Genomic DNA, 12,821 nt, shown 5'->3' with positions numbered 1-12,821 from the left:
TTCAAAAACTTAAGCTGAAATCAGGTTATAAATACCAAATCCAACCCCTGGCCCATAACCCCCTGACCCAATGTTTTGAACAGCTTTTCGACTGACCTAATTATTTAAGTAACGTTAACGTATTAGGCTCCTGTCGCTTAGTCTGCAGATCTGCTGCGACAGGGGTATTTTGCATTAAATACATTGGATAGTTGTTACTGCCTGAGAATTCTAAGCTAGACTGAACTTAATATATGTTGCACATATGAGTGAAAATTTAAAAACGTACGTTTTCAGCAAAAGCACTTTGCAAATTCTTTTCCCCTTTTTTCAAAACTTTTATTATTATTTTTATTTCATTAACATTTGAAGTTTCATAAAATGTCCATGGTAACGCAATATCTTTGGTAGTTTCTTTTTAAAAGAGCATCTTTAGTGGAAAAACACAAAATCCTGTCACGACCATAACGGACGTTTAAATGAATATTAAAAATAGTTAATATTATTTTTATAACTATGTTTTGCTATAAACTTATTTACTTTTATGACCATTATACAATAAATAGGTCACTGAGCTTTTGGTATATTTGGTCTTTCTAGAAAAAAATAAAAAAACTCAAAAAATTGAAAAAAGCCAATAAAATCTTTTTAAGTTTGTATAACTCCGAAAAAACTTACCTGAGACCCGAAAAATCGTTATGTTTGTATAGAGGTGTGCTTCTTTTGTGTATAAAACATTGAAATATGACGATATTTTAATTTTTGAAATTTTTATGATAGAAATCATAAACGTGATGGTCAGGGACAAGCGGTACGGTCGTGAATTGTCTGGAATAATCTAAATCGTTCTAAACAATCCTTCAATTATCATGTTAGTTATAATAAAAATATGTGTTTCAATTGAACTTAACTGTTCAATTTACAATTATATTAAAGTTATTGTCACGACCAAACACACTATAATCCATAAGGCTGGATTGGTCGTGAAAAAACCAGCGATGGTCGTGAAACTTTGGTCGTGAAATTACGTGTAATTTGGCTCTGTTCTGGCGGTAGCCCTGCACCTCATGTTCAAGGATACAAAGTGGACTTCTAGGTTAATCTAGCAATTGAAATATCTTATAAACAAAAATTAACACCATGTCTACTTCGTCGAATGACTACGTACGGTCATGGACACACCAAAATTACAAAAAACACAATCTTTCCTTTATTAATCTTGTAATTCCTCCTTTCAACTCAAAACGACCGGCACTACAATCCTGACGTACACCCCGAACTAGTCTCTAAAACCAACTGACTCCATCGACGCCAGGCTTGCCACTGTCGTGCTCCAAAGTTGAAAATTTTTCCCAAATGGTCGTGACGCCAAATCGAGGGACAGACTTATTTTGTCATGGTAGTCAGTTTGTAATGACAATAAAATTATAATATGCTCCTTTTTTGTAAGTTTAATAACCATTGATGACATAAAAATATGGCTTTATATATTTCGGCATGAATAATTAGTCTAAAAACAGTGTGAAAGTTGGAAAATTCACCCTAGGGACACGTCATGGTCGTGAATTTCGAGACTTTAAAAATACGAAAAAAATACCTAGAACCTATTTAAAACCAAATAAATGTGTGTAACATGTTGCCCCCGTCCCAAAAAATATTAAAACACATAATAATAAACTACAAATCCAGTATCTACGAAGTAAAAGGCCAGGGACATGAAAACGTACGTTTTTAAATTTTCACTCACATATCGTTTTCTGTGGTTCACAACCTGTAAAAAATTATTTCAGTGTTTTTTCAGATCCCTGCACAGTACTTGCGCTCATTAAAATACCATCTATATATTGTTTTCGATACACTACTGTGAAATCACCTGTTTTGTTATATGTTTATCAAAGGCTAAAACTCATCATTACATTGTCTATTGAAAAAGAATGTTTACTATGCAAACATACATTTGTTATTGTTTCATAAACAGTTTAATTTTCAACAACCAAAACTGTACGATCAATGTAAATTTGAATTTGCAATAGAAGGCTTAACCTAAAAAATGCTATTAGTTTTTAAATGTTCCCAAATTGTAATAAAGAAAAATAATGCCTATATCTATTTTTGATTAAAAATAATTAGTCCTTGTTGTGTAGTGAAAAGTGACACTAAAAACACAAGTGAAACATCATTAGTAATTAATTACATATTCTCGGTCATATTTTTTAAAGTGCTTGATAAATCTCCCACTTTAAACATATGGTCTCAAATATCATTGACTATATATATACCTACTATATTTTATATATACCTGTAGGTATATATGTAGGTGAAATAAACTAGGCCTCCATATTGCATTTTTAAGATTGTTTACCTGTGTACAATTTGTTGCTTTGAGTTTGTTTATTTTGCTTTACATGTGCTTAACAATGTTAATTATTTAAAACATAAGAATTGGTCAAAACCATCCATATTTAGCTATGTTAAGGTTCAATTTCTCAGTGAATACAAAATTAGCATACATGTAATGTCAATTATTTGTAATATTATTGCTGGTCATTTACAAGTAAAACTTAAATGATCAATTATCAAAGTTAACTCAATTTATATTCAAACTTACCGGAAAGCAACTAAAAAATGTATTAAAGGTACTTTAAGTATGATACAAGCATTTACATTTCAGTCATGTTCTTTTAAAGTGAAAAACCATTTTCAGAATAATTTTTGTATCTGCCTCTCATTATTGTTTTGTTATGTATAATAAGTTTTTATTATTATATACAAGTTAGTTATATATAGAAAACTGTGTTGTAAAAATACTTGTCCGTGTTAAAATTTATATTTTGTTTGTAAGTTGATAGACTGATTTTTATATCATACAAATAAACAGTTAATCTTGTAATGATGACTTAATAAAATCCTGAAATCCAAGTATCATACTTTAGGGCAAACTAAAATCATTGTACAGTTCTCAATCAATCAATCAAAATAACTTTATTCATATTGCACATTTTGTACAGAATGGAGTCAGTTATAAAAACACAATATTAAACTTAAGACTACTGACAAAGAATATTGTTATTATTAAAAAATCTAATTTCAGGAAGTTGGAAAAATCTTCTAATCCGAACTACTATAAATCTTCTATAAATCTTCTAATTCGAATTACAAGGGTCTGTTGGTGAGAAATAATTTCAAACGTTTTTTAAATGAATTAAAATTAATTATATTTTTTACATTGTCAGGTAAGCTATTGAAATATTTAACACCACTATAAGATGGGATTTTTTCATAAACTGATAAATTATGTCTGTTGAACGCCAATTCATTACCTTTTCTGGTTGAATATGTATGAAAAGAGTTCAATTTTGGCAATCTTTCATGGTTTGATTTAATATAAAGGGCTATTTGATAAATGTATAAGCTAAAAACAGTCATAGTTCCTATTTCTTTAAAGTGCTCTTTTGCGGATGTTTTTGACTTAAGTTTAACATAATGCGAATTGTTTTTTTTTTAAGTTCCAGAATGCTATTTAGGTTAAAATTTGATGTGCCCCCATAAAGACACAACCCAAAAGAAATATGTGATTCAATTAAGGAATGATATACTATTTTTAAGGTTTTTAAACTACTAAATTTTGACATTTAACTTTTTGGGTTTTAACTACTATACTATAACTTTTAAAAACACAGAAAAAGACCACAAACCCCTATTCAAACTCCATCTAACACCCCAAAAATCTTTCTTTGGAACTTCCTCAGAAGCCCACTTAGAACGCTTTGGAAAATCTGCTGAGATAAAGGAGAATAAAGAAAATAAATTACTGGTAATTGGGTAGTCCATCATATTAAACTAGTAAAATTATTCTGCATCACATATCTTTTAGTTTTTGTATATCACCTTATAATCCTTAAGTGTGTAGTTGGATCCATCCTCTAATTATTTTAATATATATATATATGTACGTTAGCGCGATAACTCGAGCAAAAATGATCCGATTTTGATGAAATTTGGTGCAAACGTGACGACCTACGTTATTCGAACAAGTTCACGAACCAGCATAATTGGGCCATGGGAACAGGGGGTTACGGGGGGTTTTATGGGGTAAAAATTGGTTTTTCCCATTTTTGACCCTAAAAACTTAAAATTCAGCAATTTCTTTCCAAACCATTTTGTAGAGCTTAAAAAACAAATAATTTAGTATATTGAAGCGTTATTATGCGCCTAATGGTTACGGAGAAAATTCCAAAAATCTGTAAATTTAAAATTCCTATGTTATTCTTATGGAGAATAAGTAAACTGTTGTAGTTTGCTTGTTTATGAGCATATTTTGATAAAATTTAGAAAATGCATTCACTTCATACTAAACTATTAACATTTTACAAAAAAACACTTTTTACCCTCCCTGTTGCAGCAAACCTTAGTAGGTACTTGTTAAACTAAAGTTACCTATTTAAATATGGAATAAATGTGATATTTTTAAGGAGACATTTTAGTGTAAATCCAATCAGGCAAATGGAAATTTGCTTAGTCTGCAGCTTTGCTGCAGCGGGAGTATTGAGTATTTCCAAGGAGTGCATGGTATCAATTTGTAGGAAATGTTATGCTCTTTCAGAATATCACCTTCCACTTTGGTTGATTTCCTAACCATTTAAAAGTTATTTTCAAAAAAGCTAAGCAGCCTCCGAATTTTTGGTAATGAGAAAATGGTAATGAAATGTATGGTAAATTTATGGTAATGAGCCAACTTTAGGCTGCCTTTATTGAGTATTTTCAAGAAATACATAATGGTAATTTGTAGCAAATTTTATTTCTCTTCTATAGTGGCGAGAAAATACAGAATTAAAGCTGTTGTTCTTAAACTTTGTACAATTTAATCTACAGTTCAACTGAACCGATTTTATTAGTTAATAGGTCAGTGGAAAGCCTAATTTGTGTAGATTTGCAAACAATTTACTTTATTTTTTTAAGTTTTACTAGGTGAAACCCGGCAAAGTCCACAGTTACTGTTGAGGTTGCAAGCAAGATCGTTTGACTATAAATCGATGATAAATAACTCAATTTTTTGAACAGTTTGTGTTGTTCGTGATTTATGTAGCTGGTTGCTTTAGGTACGTCCGATATTAATTATCAATAAATCAAATGGAAGCTGGTATTTTACTGAAGGTTCTTAGGTCAAAACAAATAGAATAACGCAATTAGGATTAAGTAAATATATCTAAAACTAAATTCCATATACAAGATATAATCAAATTTATATTTTCTGTTTGAGCAATACAGTATCTTGAACTTAACTGATTAAAACTACCAAAGCCTTTTGAAGTATTTCAAGACCAAGACACATAAAATAACTTAAATAAAAATAGAGCTACGTATGATTGATTGCAGATAAGTACTAAAAAGATTGTAATTATTAAAATCCATGTTTTAGCCCCTGAGCTGTATAATAACTAAAATAGGCTTTACCTTCGTCACTGCAGCTCAAATTCTTGTGGTGTAACCCCCCACTTTTTTCTACATTTCTTAAGATATCAACTCCGGACCACGTTAGATCATTGTAGAGTAGTAAGTACTTCATTTTGACTAGGTAAAAATTGTTGGCCGCCATCTTGGATCCAAATTGGATACAAAGTTTTTTTTTCAAATGTAAAGGTAGGTTTGTGACCTATCGTTTCAAACTAGATTTTTACACTAAATACGATGCTGCAATTGGTTTTTTAAATTCTTGATCCATTGTTAAGTTATGAGCACTTTTTATAACTTTATTTTTAGCCTATTTTAACATTGTGCATTTACAAACTAAGACCCTAATTGCAAAATAGTGCTAGATAAAGATAAGTATACACCACCAGTCATTGTCGACCTATTTCCACTTGGTTATGAGGGATGTATTTTTTTCGGCCGCCATCTTGGATCCGCCATTTTGAAATTAGATAAATTATTTTAAATATGAAGGTGGTGTTGTGACCCATCATTTTGAATTACTTTTTATGGTGAACTCAATGCCGCAATCAGTTTTTTGTTATCAAGCTTTCTTGAATAACTATTACAATTACAGGGTGTCCACATTCTGGAAAGTCAGGGATAGTCATGGAAAGTCATGGAAAAAAATTATGGTCATTGAAAGTCATGGAAATAGGCAAAAAGTCATGGAAAGTCATGGAAATCCCCAATGATGGATGGATTTCAGGGGAACTTTCAATGCTCTAGTCGGCCGTAACCCCGACTATTGTAGCATTTTTCCGAATTTTTCACAAATGTACGACAATTTCAATTTATACAGTTGTCTTAGTTTATGGGTTTTGAGTTTATATTAGTTCATTGTTGTACCTATTGTACTCCATTGTTATCTGTTAATACATATTTCAATATTTTCTGTGAAATAACTTGTCTAGGTAGTATTATTCGTGTGTGTACGGTATATTTTATTTTTTGAGTTAAATTCGTGAGTCATGGAAATCAATGGTTAATGGTCATGGAAAGTCAGGGAAATTGATGACAAAATTTCTGTGGACACCCTGAATTATTTTACTTAAAAAATGTCAATATTTAAAAAACAAAATATGAAAATGGAAAATTGATTGCACCTGAGTTCAGCATACCCAGTGTACCAAGTCAAAATGAAATAGGTACTTACTATTCTACAATGATCTGACGTGGTCCGGAGTTGATTTCTTAAGAAATGTAGAAAAAAGTAGGGGGGGGGAACTCATTTAAAACTCACCCTGTATTGTTATCTAATTGATTTTTCTTTGATTAAATGTTGTTGTTAACAATTTGCATTTGTGTTTAAAGTGTGTTCCTTATGTTAAGTGTGTGATTCTAATGTTATGTGCTTTATATATACCATTAATATTAGTGAGTAAAGTGGGGGTGTATGGATTTATTTTACTAGAACCGTTGTATTTAACCACAACGGGCACTGTTGCTAACACTATCATTTGATTATTTGATATTCCCACAAAACTGACAAAGAAATTAAACGATTAAAAAATATCTAAATTACATATTGTATTTTAAAATTAAATTATTTGTAAAACAGCGAAAAGTTAATTTGTCCATAATTTTTACTGTACAATAAACTGCTTTTGTAATTATGTTATTCTTTGAAATTCTTGAATTGATTGTACATTAATGGCTACTGTCAATACACCGTGTTTATTGTGTCATGGTTAATACATATTGTTGATTCTATAGTGTTATATGCTAGAACACTTTGGTTGTGCGCTATACAGTACCTGTTTTTAGTAACGCGCAAGTGTTTGCAATTAACTTGCTTGACGTCAATATTGTTTAGGGCCCATGAATTCGGTTGGAAACTACGTAAAATCAGCCACGTACAGAATTACTTCAACATTCAAAAATACTTCCTCAAAGTGAATAAGTTTTTTGCGGATGAATTAATCACGAACAAAGAGCTAAAGCTACACTTTCTTACCTAAAGATTTGTCTGCTTGTTTTGATGAAGATGTAGTTATTTTATAATTTGGTGTTTATGTTGGGAAACCCTCGACTGCGCCAGCACTATTGGTCGCGTATTTGTAATACTGTAGTACTGTAATTGTAATAGAGCTCGTGCCAGGCACAGGTCTTGTACGGGATGTGCAGGACTATTCATTCGTATTTCTAGTGTATGTATATACAGAGTGTTTGTCGTGGCCTTGTGGATGCACACGTATTTTGTTGACTTGGTAATTGAAAAATGTAGCTTCATTTGTAAAGATTTATTTTACAATACATAATTGATTGATACAAACGTGTAATGCTGTTGATGACTTATTTAACACTAATTATTAATAGATATTTACTTATTGCCAACATAGAATATTGAATAATTATTGAACATGTGGTTGATATACTATAGTGTTCAAAAAAGGTGGGGACTATTTTACCTTGTGATTCCTTGGGTCAAAATAAAGAGTAAATCACGTATAACATTTTATCCAAAATCGCTTTGTCAACCAGATATCCACCATTTTGTATTTTTACACAAACATTTATATCTTTCGACGTTTTCAACCGATCTTTATAAAACTGGGTATGTATATTAAGATAAAAGAGGCCCATGTTAGAAAAAAATCATCTTGACCCCATATTACAACTAAAAATCTTAATATTTCTGCTATTTCTTATTCGATATTTTTGAACTTGGTGTCGTTTGATAGGGAATTAAAAATTCTAAATAAAAGTGTTCTGAACGTTTGCTCATAAAAGCAGCCGTTTTTGAGTAATTTAAGTAAACAAAATGTAAATGTCCGTCATTTTTTAATTTAAAGTTGAATCAAGATGAATTTTTTTCTAACATGGGTCTCTATACCCAGTTTTATAAAGATCAGTTGAAAAAGCCCAAAGGTAAATGTAAAAAAATACAAAAGGTCGGATATCTGGTTAACGAAGCGATTTTGGAAAAAATGTTATACGTGATTTTCTTTTTATTTTGACCCAAGGAATCACTAGGTAAAACATGTCCCCACCTTTTTCGAACACTCTGTATATTGTAAACATTTTGAGAAATAAAATAGATATTGATAATATAATAATAATATATATAATATATTAATATAATAGATTTTGATTTGATTAATTTAGTCCAGGTAGGCGAGGGGGCTTCTTCTGGATACCCTAGTTTGGAATGTAAATAATACATAGCAAATTCAACAAGTCCTGCTCTTCACCGCAAAGAGTAAATTATAAAGTTTATCTTGTAAAGTAATGGTGTCCGGCCCACTATTCAAAACCTTTTAATGGGTTTCTTGAATTCGTAAGCGCATTTTTACTCAGTCCGATTTGAGGTGGAATTGTACGGAGGGGACAAAGTAAACTTAATAGAATACCATCGTTGCTAAAAATTCACTATTTGCCAAATTTGAACCCTTATCACTGACCAATGTCCAAAAGTACAAACTGCAAAAAATATAGTCTTTCCACAAGCTTTGGCCGTCATGAGGTTGGACGTCGTGAAACAGCGCACGATATAATTTGAAAAAAGTATCATTTGTACCACGTCTAAAGCCGCTAAACTGACAAGATAAATTCTTGTTCGTTTGCGTATGAACGCCATAAGTTTCACAAACGCACTTGTCTACATGTTCCACATGTTCACGAGCTGCTCAGCGGATGACGCAAATAGTCTGACTCGTCGAATCATTACCTCATCGACCATACATTTATAGTCATTAATACATTGATAAATCGACAACGCTCAATTCTTACATGTATAAAATTCGCGTACAATTCAGCCCAGTTCTACTGTTCAGCATGAAGATCTTCCATCATGTGCTCAGTATATTCGTGCTGGTAAGTTTGACCATCCGCATGCTTTGCCTTGCTAATATGCTTTGTACAATACAAATAATGCATCATGCCTTCTTCTAGCAAGGTTAATTTCCATTCAACAAAAATTTTGATGTTCGAAAAAAAATTTTATTGACACCTTGTAAGTTGAAGTAAACGATACAAAGCCATTTGCATAGTTTTGGGGCAAGACCCAACCTTAAAACCCTGCTAATCTAGTAATCCAGGCTAAAAAATACGGATTTGGAATAAGTGGAGATCGGTTGAATACGTGGTTTAAAGTATTGCTCAGTATATGGTGGATTTGTTTTCAGATACGGGCAATTTTTATATTGGTATCAAAAGTGTTCACATGTTGTAACTGTTTTGTCACTAGCTCGTGTAGACTAAAATGTTTAAAAATCCCATACAACCCATTACATTACTTTACTGTCTAGTACCGGTGGACCGAGCTTTGCTCGATTAATTGGGTGTATTGATTAATTGGGTATAATCGTTAAAAACTGTATCGTCAACAAGCACATCTTATAATTTGGTAATTTGCGAAACAAAATTGTATTACAAACCATAGACTACCATAGATCACTGAAATAAGAAACAACTGTGTAATGTTGTACTCTGTTAAAGTATGCAACTTTAAACGAAAATAAGATACAAGCTTAAGTGTTTCTAAAGGTTCGCACAGAATGCTTCTCTCCCCTAGTAATTGAAAACCGTTGTTTGGCTGATCCGATAAAAGTATGATATAAACCAAATCATATTAGTTTTATATGTTTGTGACAACTATTTTTCGTTTTTGCGCTACTACTTCTAAAGAAATTGAGATTCTGTCTCTTTTTCATTTGGCTCAGGATGCGGTAGTAGTGTTATGGTTATGCCAATTGAAACCCCCAGATATAAATTAATTTACTTGGAATATTGTTATAATGATATGATCAAATCTATTTCTGCTCCTGTAACTTTCCAATCTACATCCTGTAACTTCCCCATAAGTCCTGTGCTAAGACTTTTAGTTACCAATTTTTTTTTCAGCAACGTTCACAGTTCCCTGCGATAGGCCTACTGGTCCACCAATAAATTTGTTAGTTACAAAATTATCTATTGCTAAAATTACAACCACATTCCTTCCCTAGTTTTTAAATACATTTAGTTAGAACATCCATAACAATCAAATCTTTAGTGTAATCCATTTTCAATAAATATTTTTTGAGCATTTGTCCTCAATAAATGTCCACTGATGTTTTTCCCCTTGTACTGTCTTTTGTTATTTGCTAGTGCACTGTGGATAGCTTTTTATTAGCGAATTTCCCATATAGGGAATAAGCTATTACCGTAGTACTCATGGTAAGACCTGGACGCGGGACCGATTTTTTTTTCGTTTTGAGGTCCCTAGAGGCCAAAAACACCATCCGTTCAAATTCATATATATATATATATATATTTATATATTTATATATTTATATATATATATATATATATATATATGTGTCCGTTAGCACGATAACTCGAGCAAAAATGATCCGATTTTGATGAAATTTGGTACAAACGTGTAAACCTACGTTTATTCGAACGAGTTCGCAATCCAGCATGATCGGACCATGGGAACGGGGGTTTACGGGGGGTTTTATGGGGTAAAAATAGGTTTTTCCTATTTTTTACCCAAAAAACATAAAATTTAGCAATTTCTTTTCAAACCATTTTGTAGTAAAAAAACAAATAATTTAGTATATTGAAGCGTTATTATGCGCCTAATGGTTACGGAGAAAATTCCAAAAAATTGTAAATTTAAAATTCCAATGTTATTCTTATGGAGAATAAGTGAACTGTTGTAGTTTGCTTGTTTATGAACATATTTTGATCAAAATTTGAAAAATATTTTTATTTCTTACTAACTATTAACATTTTACAAAAAAAGAACAGTTTTACCCTCCCTGATGCAGCAAACCTAAGTACTTGTTAAACTAATTCTATTTAAATAGGGAATAAATGTTATATTTTTAAGTAGACATTTCAGTGTAAATCCAATCAGTCAAATGGAAATTCGCTTAGTCTGCAGGTTTGCTGCGGCGGGGGTATTATAAACACATGCTACAAGTGTTTTGTTTACTTAATCCTTGTTACTTAATTTATAGTAAGCTGGGCTAAGTAAGAGTGACATATAAAAGTCTGAAGATTTTGGGGAATACTAGTCCAATGTATTCAATCCAAATGTAGCTGTGGTTTATAATGAAGAAACAATAATAGAGTTCTTGGACTCTCTACTTCAACTAGACTTTTCTCTGGAAAAATTCAGAAATTAAGGCAACCATTGAAAAATCCCTGAATCAAAATAAAATCTCCTAGTTTTGATTCTATCACTGGAACAAAAGCCTCTTACCTATCGTGTCTAAGTTGTTTGAGAAATTGTTCCTCAAAAGACTCCAAGTTCTTTTTGAAGAAGACGACGTTATTCCAGGACACCAATTCGGTTTTAGACGGAGACATGGCACCGTAGAACAAGTCCATAGGGTTGGTCATACAATTCTAAACTGTTTGGAAAACAAACCACTTTGTTCGTCTGCTTTCCTTGATGTCAGTCACGCACGCCTGCGACAGCACGGCACTCTGGCTTACTATTCAAAATTAACAAGTTACTACCCCATTCAGTTTCCTATTTTAAAATCATATCTTACAAACAGAACATTCCAAATTAAACATCAAAATTACTCAACAGACCTTTAGCCCATAGAATCAGGAATTCCCCAAGGAAGCGTACTTGGACCATACTTGTTCATCTATGCTTGTACAGGGTGAGTCAGTGAAACGGGCCATTTTTCGGTAAGTATTAAAACAAGGTCAAACATCATACGATCGATTTATTCATTAAATACCCCCGCCGCAGCAAACCTGCCGTCTAAGCGAATTTCCATTTGGCCGAATTGATTTTCAATTGATCTATTTAAATAACATTAGGTTTAACGAGTACCTAGGTTTGCTGCTACAAGGAAACTAATAAAGTAGTGTGTTTTTAGTAAAATATTTATAGCTAACTATAAAATAAATAAATTTGCCAAGTTTGATCAAAATATATCCATAAACAAGCAAACTACAACATTTTACAATATTCTCCATAAGAATAACATGGGAATTTTAAATTTACCATTTTTTTAGTTTTCTCCGTAACCAATAACCGTACAAAAACACTTTGATATACTGAATTGTTTGTTTTTTTAAGTTCTTTAAGAAGGTTTAGAGAAAAATTGGGAAACTTTGTGTTTTGAGGGTAAGAAGTGAGAAAAACCAATTTTTACCCCATAAAACCCCCCATAAAACCCTGTTCCCATAGTCCGATCATGCTGGATCGCGAACTCATTCAAGTTTATCCCGCCTTACACCTTCAAACCAAATTTCATCAAAATCGGATAAAAATTACTCAAGTTATCGTGTTCACGGACACATATATATATAAATCTATATATATATATATATATATATATATATATATATATATATATACATATATAAAAATTTGAACGAATGGTATTTTTGGCCTCTGGGGACATTAAAATGAAAAAGTAAAT

The sequence above is a fragment of the Macrosteles quadrilineatus genome, unplaced genomic scaffold (genome assembly GCF_028750875.1).
Source record: "Macrosteles quadrilineatus isolate MER2022 unplaced genomic scaffold, UCM_ALF_1.0 Scaffold_5__1_contigs__length_97177068, whole genome shotgun sequence".
NCBI lineage: Eukaryota > Metazoa > Arthropoda > Insecta > Hemiptera > Cicadellidae > Macrosteles > Macrosteles quadrilineatus.
Note: the sequence above shows the minus strand (reverse complement) of the source record.